At 44.8% G+C, this 9,544-nt stretch overlaps 1 long non-coding RNA gene across 1 annotated transcript; it reads left to right on the plus strand.

The window, feature by feature from the left end:
- Nucleotides 1–721: 721 nt before the first annotated feature.
- LOC146349736 (uncharacterized) lies at nucleotides 722–9,324 on the plus strand. The gene is made up of 3 exons (XR_014788818.1): nucleotides 722–794; nucleotides 3,072–3,140; nucleotides 8,413–9,324. It is a non-coding gene; the product is annotated as an uncharacterized LOC146349736 (long non-coding RNA).
- Nucleotides 9,325–9,544: the final 220 nt, after the last annotated feature.

The raw sequence follows: 9,544 nt of genomic DNA on the forward strand, positions 1-9,544 counted from the left end.
GGTCGCTGTAGTGTACGTAAAGGTTTACGTAGACTACGGTGAAAATAAGGGCAACGCAAATAGCGTTGCCCTTATTTTCACCGTAGTCTACGTAAATCTTTACGTAGACTACAGCGACCAAATAAGGAACGCGAATGGCGGCTCCCTATGGGGGCCGCCATTTGCGTACGCACGTTTTTGTTTTTTTTTTAACTCAGCCGTGATAGGCTACGTGACGATTGACGTAGCCTATCACGGCTGACTTTGCAAATCTAGCCATGATAGGCTATGTTAATCATCACGTAGCCTATCAGGGGGCGTTTTGTTTTTTTAAAAACTTTCGAGTTCGCGGCCGGGCGAGGCGGGAAGCCTCCCCCCCGGCCTGAACTTCGCGGGGGGAGCAGCGAAGCGCCTCCCCCCCACCGCGAACAACCTTCGAGGACAGGTAAGGGACTTTCGTCCACCCCTAGTAGGAGTAAGTTGCATTGAACTCAGTAAGACTTACTTCTGCGTAGATATGCACAGAGTTGTTTCTCCTCTTCATTTTAGTCTCACAATGTCACCAGCAAGGCTGGATGTGGAAATAGAAAGCCTAGCAGGGGGAATAATACTCATGCAGGGCTCCAGACAGGCATGGTCATTTTAAAAGGTTTTTTCTTTCTTTCAAACAGTGTTGCTTTAAACAAAGTGTGCATCGCTCAGGCACACCTGGGGCAGCCTTGTTTTGGAAAGCCCCCAGGAGGAGGAAGTGTTTTGGCTGAAAGTAAAGGAAGACGGAAGATTTCAAGTGAAAAAGAACACCTACAAACAAGTTGGTGAGCACAATTCATTAAAAAAAAAAACTTACATATTTATTATCGAAATATACTACCTTGCATTTTTATTTACAAAAATTTCACGTGTGGATGAGAAAAAAAAAGCCGCATGACTGCTGGCTCCTCAGGACCTCATGGTGCCATTCCGCAGAGGATTCCATGGCACAGACTGAAGGGAATTCAATCACATTTCAGTCCATGGCGGAATTCTCTGACATCCCTAGTGGTGCTGGAGAAGACTCTTATGAGTCCCCGGGACAGCAAGGTGGTCAAATCAGTCAGTCCTAAAGGAAATCAACCCTGAGTGCTCATTGGAAGGACAGATACTGAAGCTGAAGCTCAAATATTTTGGCCACCTAATATGAAGAGAAAACTCACCGGAAAAGATGCTGGGAAAGATTGAAGGCAAAAGGAGAAGGGGACAGCAGAGAATGAGATGGCTAGATAGCATCACCGATGCAATGAATATGAACTTGAGCACAATTAGGGATGTATGAAAGTCACTTACCTTTTCAAAGGGTGACATTCGTGGGGGGGGAGGTGCTCTGTCCCTCCCCCCGAAATTCTGGCCGGGGGGGGAGGTGCTCCGTCAGTCCCCCCCGAATCCTGGCCAGCCGGCTCCGCTCCGCAGGGATTCTGTGGAGCCGCCGGCCGGCTCCGCCAGCGGCCGCACATCCGGCCACTGGCTAGCAGGGACGCAAATGGCGGTGGCTGTAGCCACTGCCATTTGCGTCCCTGCAGTCAGCCGTGATAGGCTATGTAAATGTTTACGTAGCCTATCATGGCTGATTTAAAAGGGAGAAAAACATACATACGCAAATGGCAGCGCCCATGGGTGCCGCCATTTGCGTTCCTTATTTTGGCACGTCTTAGTCTACGTAAACATTTACGTAAACATTTACGTAGACTAAGATGTGCCAAAATAAGGAACGCAAATGTCGGTGCCCATGGGCGCCGCCATTTGCGTACGCCCTTTTTTTTTTCATTTAAATCAGCCATGATAGGCTACGTAAACATTTACGTAGCCTATCACGGTGTTTTTTAAAAATCTAGCCCTGATAGGCTACGTAAATCTTTACGTAGCCTATCACTTTTTTTGTTTGTTTTTTTAACTGGAAATGGCAATGGCGGCGGCTGGTCTTCTGACTGGCCGCCGCAGCCGCCACCGCCGTACCACCGCCGCCGCACCACTGCCACGCCGCCGCCACGCCACCGCCAGAGCTGCCGCCGCCGCCAGGAAGATCTGCCCAAAGTAAGTCCCGTCCCAGGGGGGGCGGGGGGGCAGACCATTCTGCCACTGATTTTGGGGGGCTGAATGCGCTGGCATTCGGCCTCCCTGAGATTCGTGGTGGAATTCTCTGACATCCCTAAGCACAATCCGGGAGAGAGTGGAGGACAGGATGTCCTGGCATGCTATGGTCCATGGGGTCACGAAGAGTCAGACATGACTTAACGACTGAACAACAACAACTTGGAACAAAGGGAACTACAGAGCTAGGGACGTTGGAGAATTCCACCATGGATTCCAGTGAATTCGGGCCCCCATAATCCATGGCAGAATGAAACAACCCCCCCCCCGCCACCCCACAAAATGGGCTCGGAACGGAGCCTACCTGGTGTTGGCCATCTGGTGCTCTGCGAATGGCGGCCACGTCTGCAGCCACCATTCATCTTCCTTCGAATGGCCGTGATAGTCTACATAAGTATTTACGTAGCCTATCACAGCAAAAGGCAGAAACGCAAATGGTGGCCGCTATGCCATTTGCGTCCCTGTCTTTTCTTTTGCCGTGATAGGCTACGTATATATTTACATAGCCTATCATGGCAAAAGACAGGGACACAAAGGGCATAGCAGCTGCTGTTTGTGTCCCCGCTTTTGCCGTGATAGGCTACGTAAATATTTACGTAGTCTATCATGGCTCAACGACGGGACGCAAATGGCAGCCACTATGCTGGCCGCCGTTTGCAGCCGCAGACCTGCCGCAGCTGGATGCCCAGCTGCAGATGCACCCGGCAGGTGGCTCCGCAGAGTCACTGTGGATTGGAGCTGGCCGGGGAGGATTTCAGAGGGAGGGATGGAGCGCCTCCCACCCACCGCAGATGCTACTTATGAGACAGGTAAGTGGTTTCATACATCCCTATACAGAGCACACCCAATAGGTACTTTAACCTGCTAATATTTTTGAAGGTGAGAATGCTTCATGATTGAGTCTTATTTCCCACCCAGTCTTTAGATTAATCTGCTTACAATTATTCTTGTGAATTCTTTGTCCAAAGTGGTGCCTTGGCGGTCAGGAAGGCATTTGCATTTATCTGGAGTTCCCACATTTTGCATACTGAAGATGGGTAAGCCCTTTGATTTAGTTACAGTGAAGGACATATGGCTAATGAACTTCAGTTACAATAAAAGCAGGTAAGCTAACATACTCCCTCTTACTCCTGGCTGCCATGAGACTCTTGCCCATGCTCCATGCAGCCTTTCCCAGAGCAAAAAACATATCGGACATGGAGCTTGGGTGATGCAAAATCCAAATTACAAGTGTACAAGCCATCATGGCATATCTTCTCAATAACAAGAAGGACCAAAAGAGGCAGTTTTGAAACGGAGACAGAGGAAGAACAAGAGAACTGAGAACTAAAGGCACTTTGTGGATCAAGGTAGCTTTCTCTGGGGATCTGGTGTGGGTAATAGATGTGTGCCTGGCAGAAGGAGTGAGCACCTCCACTTATGCTTTGCCCATATATAAAGAAATATTAGAAAAATCTCCACAGAAAGCCATAATCTAAAGACTCCCCTGTAATTTTTCACCACATGTGGAAGTAGAGAACATACAACAATATGAAGTTGCTATATTGGCTCCTTTTCTTTTATCTCAGATCTATTAATGGGAGCTAAACCTGGATGTCATAAGCCTCACCAGGAATTTGCTGTCACTGCAATTGTGTGAATTCATCCTAATTGCTCTTCATAACACATGAACATGACATTCTCCAAATATGAATAAATGAGTGAGCTTCCAATCCTGAAACACCCAGAAAAGCTTGGGAAAAAAAACCCACCACATGAAAAGAAATGAGTGCTTCCTAGTATAACTGAAATAAATTATCAGGTTACTTTCCTCACCTATTCCTTTTTAACTTTACCAAAGTTAATTGCAGAATGACAGAACGAAGCAGAATATCTATGACTTTGAGGCCAGATGCCTTTCAAGGCTTTAGTACTGAATTCAAAGCTCTTAGAACAGCTGACACTAAATTCTCTTCATTACATGCTTCCTTTGAATGTATGGCTTATGAGATAAACCAGAAACTCTGAAAGAGAAAGTTTAAAAGGACCAGCTGCTTTCCACTCTGTCTAAATAACCATTATGGCTTAGGTTGGTTTCTTTCCACAGAAGTTAATCCACCCTTTGAGTTACTGTTCTAAATACCGTAGATGCATATATATATTTTTATAAGTGCATGAGTGGTGTTTGCGTGTGTGTGCGTGTGTGTGCGTGTGTGTGTACATATAACAGAGAAAAAACTGTTTTATATATTTTAGGCAGTGTATTACAATATTTTGCCATCATTTTAGAAATCCATTTGTAGAAAATAATATACATCCAGTCCGCACCAAAAATTCTCCTTCAATTATCCCTGCAAGCTCACTAAACATTACTGAATGAGTATTACTGAAGCAAAAATTCACACATAAAGATATTGATGCTAAATATAAATTAAGTACAAAAATGAATCACACATAGTTTAAAATGCTTTAGCCAGGGACAGCTTATTGCAGCAATATATTAATTTTGTAAGATACATTTTAAAAAGAATGGGTTATAGACTGGACTAACTGCCAAAGAACTTCTTTTTCAGCTTTTTTTCTGATTTAATTTAATTTTCCTTCTGATTTGTACTTGCAAAACCATCACTGAATTCATTTTTAAAAGAACTCCATGGACAAGACTTGACACTGCACTGAAGTTTATTTATTGAGGGAGCAACCCAACTGGATCGATGGTTGCCTCTGAGCCCGGAGGCAACCACCTATCCAGTGCAGGGCAGGACGAGTGGTGAGGAGCAGATCTCCGCCTTGCTCCTCCAGCCTGGCTTTCGTGGCTAGACAGCCAATTTCAGCTGTCTAGCTGCGAGACCTTGGAGCAGCAGCCGGACGACACATAGGATGCGTCGTACCGGCATTTCCGACCTCCCCACCCTGTCCCCAGGGATGCCCCATTTTCCCCACTCTGTGCTGCTCCTACAAGCGTGAGGCCAATCCACACTGCCTACGAGGCGGTGGGGAGTGTCAGTTCTCAAAGGACTGACCTCGGAGCACAGGCTCCGAGGTCAGGTCCCAGAAACCAACCTATCCTATGGCCATCTAGCCAATGACTAGTGGCCATAGGATTGCACCCTTAGTTTATTTATTTTATTTATTAAATTTTATTTATTAAATTTATTAATCGCCCATCTGGCTGGTCACCCAGCCACCCTGGGCGATGCACAACACACCATAAAACAATTTAAAACAATAAAATGCTATCATAAAAAAAAAAATTAAATACCCTAACCCACCCCAAATGCCTGCCTGAACAACCACGTTTTTAATGCACGACGGAAGCTCATTAAAACTATACATGAAGATAGTTCATGTATCTTTAGGAAAGGTATCTTTCTTCCATCTTGGAATTCAATGGCCATGTTTGCATATAATGATAAGCCAGGATTCCTGGCTTATTAAAACATGATGTGAATGAGCTGTATGCTAGTACATGCAACCTATTTGCTCCTGTTTCTTTGCACAAGCAGGTAAATTAACTAGGAAGGGGAGACCTTTGTGTTACATCTGAACCCAGGATTATGGATCATTGAGCCTGAACAAGCAATGATTCATAAGCCAACAACAAATCCTGGTTTAAAGCTGGTTTATGCTCTTGGTATTGCTTAGGTGCCATACACTATCCCAGGTTCAGATACAATGCATAGCCCCCCCCCCCTTCATGACCTGCTTAGCACCAGCAAAATTACTGCATCACATGCCTTCAGATCACACTCTAGTTGATTTTAGAAATATCTAGAATGAAGCATTGGTGCCATTTACACCAGGATATTTTTTTAAAAAAAATGAGAAGCCAAATAGTACAGTTTTTGGTCAACAAATGAGATCTATCATCCATGAGCATCAGTTCCTGCTCTTTCCTTTAGAATACTCGTGCATATTATATCTCCCTTTCTGATGTAGTGCTTTACCTATGTATTCCTCCAGAGTAGTTCATTCAACTGTTGCACTCTCCTAAACACATTTAGGTTTGAAGTTGCTTTCCTACTGATTTCACTGGAACTCATTCCCAGGTGAGTATGCGAAGATGATGGAATGATTAGTACTTTCCGTGCTGGTTTTTGCTACCATTGTGAAAACTGTATGGCCTGCATGATGGCAGCCATGTATGAAATACCTGCCACACGCTGCAGCCTCCAGAATGACATGATTTCCTTTTAATGTGAACTGGGCCTGTGCAGCTTCTCACCTAATTTTCACCACTTTATTAGGAAATGGCAAGCATTCTGTTTGTTTACTTATTTATTTATTACATTTCTATACCAATAGCCAAAGCTCTCTGGGCTGTTCACAAGAAGTAAAACCATAAAATGCAACATAATAAAACATGATATAAAAGTTTAAAACTACAATATAAAAACAAAACAAAAAATCAAAACCAAAATACCACCTGGCAGCAATGCAAATATTTTAAAAACAGTAAGAGATTTAAAACAACAGAAACTGAAAGACTAAAAAGCCTGGGAAAATAAGATCTTCGCTTGGCACCAAAAATACCACAACTTAGGTACCAAATGAGCCTCTCCGGGGAGCTCATTCCACAACCGAGGTGCCACAACAGAAAAGGCCCTCTTCATAGTAGCCACCCACCTCAGTTCCTTTGGTGGGGGCTCCTGGAAAAGAATCTTATGCCCTGCATCCCTTCTCTTCCACCTTGCCCCTTCCACACATTGAGCTGGAGCCTGAATCTGCCTGCCATGGATGGAAGGTGCCTGTGCCCAATTCTGGGGATCTCCCTCCCACATGCACCACAGCTCACCCCATTCCGCAAGGTCCCCAAACCCTCTGTGTAGCATTTTCAGGGAGCTGGAAGGGCTACCATAAGGAGGAGGGATCCAGGAAATCTGCTTCCACCAGCCCAGTTCAAGGTCTGAATCCAACCCATTGTGGGGAGCCATCAATGTAGACTATACAAACTACATTGGTCCCTCCCAGCCCTGTGGATCAGTAACAGACAAATGAATGGAAAAAGAAAAATGCTGCTCATGAAGCATCCTAAAAGACTTCTAGGAGTCCTGACTATTTATTTATTTACAACATTTGCATACCGCTCCACATCTAAACAGACTCTGGAGTGGTGAATGATAAGACAAAAAGATAAAAAGGAATAAAACACCATACTAATGTTTTTGGTTTTTTTTTAAGTACCAATGAAAACCATGGCTGGTCAATCAAGGAAGGTTTCTTGGAATAAAGATTTTTTAAGAAGGTGCAAAAAACAACAACATTAGTGCCTGTCTGACCTCCACTGACAGGGAGGTCCATAGAAAGAGTGCCATCACACTGAATGCTCTTCTCCGGCCTGGGTGGACTCCAATCAGATCAGGGGTCCATGTGGAACCACCAGGAGCATGCCCTCTGATGATCTCAGCAGCCAGGCAGATTGATAAGAAGGACAGCACTCTTTCAGGTATTCTGGTACCAAGTTATTTAGGGCTTTATACACTAAAAGCAAAACCTTAAACCTGGCCCAGTAGCAAATAGTCAGCCAGTGTAGTTCCTCCAGCAAAGGAGTTACATGCTGAAAAGGGACAGCTCCTGACAACAGCCAAGCTGCTGCATTCTGCACAAGCTCCAGCTTCTGGAGCAGCCTTAATGGCAGCTCCACACAGAGTGCATTGCAATAATCCAGTCTTGAGTTACTAGCACCTGTACCACTGTGGCCAAGCTATCCCTGTCCAGCATTAGCAACACCATTTCCCCTCAATGCAACACTGAGCAGGCAAAACAGTGTAGCATGTGTGATTTCATTCATGGGTGGGTAGAAAGTAGCTCTCCAGATGTTTTCAACTGCAACTCCCAGCACCAGCCATGCTGGCAAGGGCTTCTGGGAGTTGAAGTCCAAAACATCTGGAGAGCTACCTTCTGCCCACCCCTGCTTTAAGCCATTTCAAGGGCAAATAAGCAAATAAATATCCCCCCTTTTGGAAAGGACATAATGTTTCTTTAGGTACAGCAACACAAGTCCACGCTGCAGCAGCAATATAGGGCCAGGCAAGGAAGGGGAACATTAACAGCCTATTCACGCATGACATGCGTTATTTAGAGACAAGCAAAAAATAACCTTTTCACAAAGAAATGCTATTCCACCTCCATTCTTCTTGTAGCCCCTGTATATACAAAGCAAGTCAGACTAATCTGGCAGGCCAAAATAACTCAGCATGGCATTGCAGTCCCAAAAGCATTTGCTCAGCAGGCTCTACTTTGCCATGTTTGCTTGACTTTCTACATTGTTGTTATATACGCGGCATAAGCCAGATCACTGAACTGCCTCTCGCCTTCACCTCTAACTAGGAGCCAGCAGGCACAGAGACTGAGCGCCTTTTCTGATGCGAAGATCTGGCAGTCAGCACATCAAGCCGTGCATCAAATCAAACAACGGCTGTCAAGAACAGCGGGCAGAGCGAGCAACAGCCATCCAGCGCACTGAGCTTTCATGCTCATTTTGATCATCTGAAATGAAGTGTTGTGAGCTGGCAAAGAAAGGGAGCGGCTGCCGCAGACACCATTTAAAATTCACTCTTGGAACACCTTGGAATTCCTAGCTGTGTTTCTGTCGTAGGCAGGCCTTGAAAGGGTAGGTGGGCCAGCAGGCAGGAAAAGGGTTAATGGTCTCAGTACATCCTGTGGAAGCTGGTTTAAATATGACATATTGTGTTCATGCCAGTGTCAGTCCTAGGTAATTTAGAATAGCCTAAAGTTCCAATATAAAAAGCACATAGCTGCAGGGGGACTTGTCAGCTTCCTTTATGCAGGCTGTCATTTCCTTGGAAACATAGTAATTAAGATGTCTGCTATAACTGCTTCTGCCAGAAATATTTTTAGATTTTAGGCCATTTCAAGAAACTCTAAATTCAAGGGGAAATTATAAATGCTGCATAACAACAAACTTTTAAAAAGAGCATTCTTCACTAGTTGATTCTGCCAGAAGGGATGGCTAATCATCATCTTAAACCTCTCGATATCAGTAAAAATGCCTGTATTGAAACACCATGTACAAAGGGAAAGGCGTATTAATTTGATAAAGAGTAAGGACCATTGAAAAAGATGTGAACTGTAACTATTCATATCAGACGGCTTTATTCTGATGTGCTTTCGCGTCACTAGTGCCAGCATCGCAACAGACTTGCCCTTGGTTTTACATTGGCCTAACTTATCAGAATTTATCAGAACTGTAAAGAAATGTGCAAAACACTGCAGTCTTTCATGAGGTGGTCGCAGACCCACTTACTTCCTTTTTGGTTCAGAACTTTCTGCCCTAGGACCACCAGAAGCGCTGGATAATGGCTATGTCACAGGTTCGGCTGTGAAAGGGGGTGGGGTTTTCTTATGTCTGTCATGAGTCCTGGGGGGCCAAATGCTTTGTAACCATATCCTCTTCACAGAGCAGGATGCCAGGCATTTGTTCTGGCCCATATGGACTGCA

Source organism: Heloderma suspectum, chromosome 3 (assembly GCF_057233095.1).
Source record: "Heloderma suspectum isolate Gila_16-S chromosome 3, 16-S_ref, whole genome shotgun sequence".
NCBI classification, from domain to species: Eukaryota; Metazoa; Chordata; class Lepidosauria; order Squamata; family Helodermatidae; genus Heloderma; species Heloderma suspectum.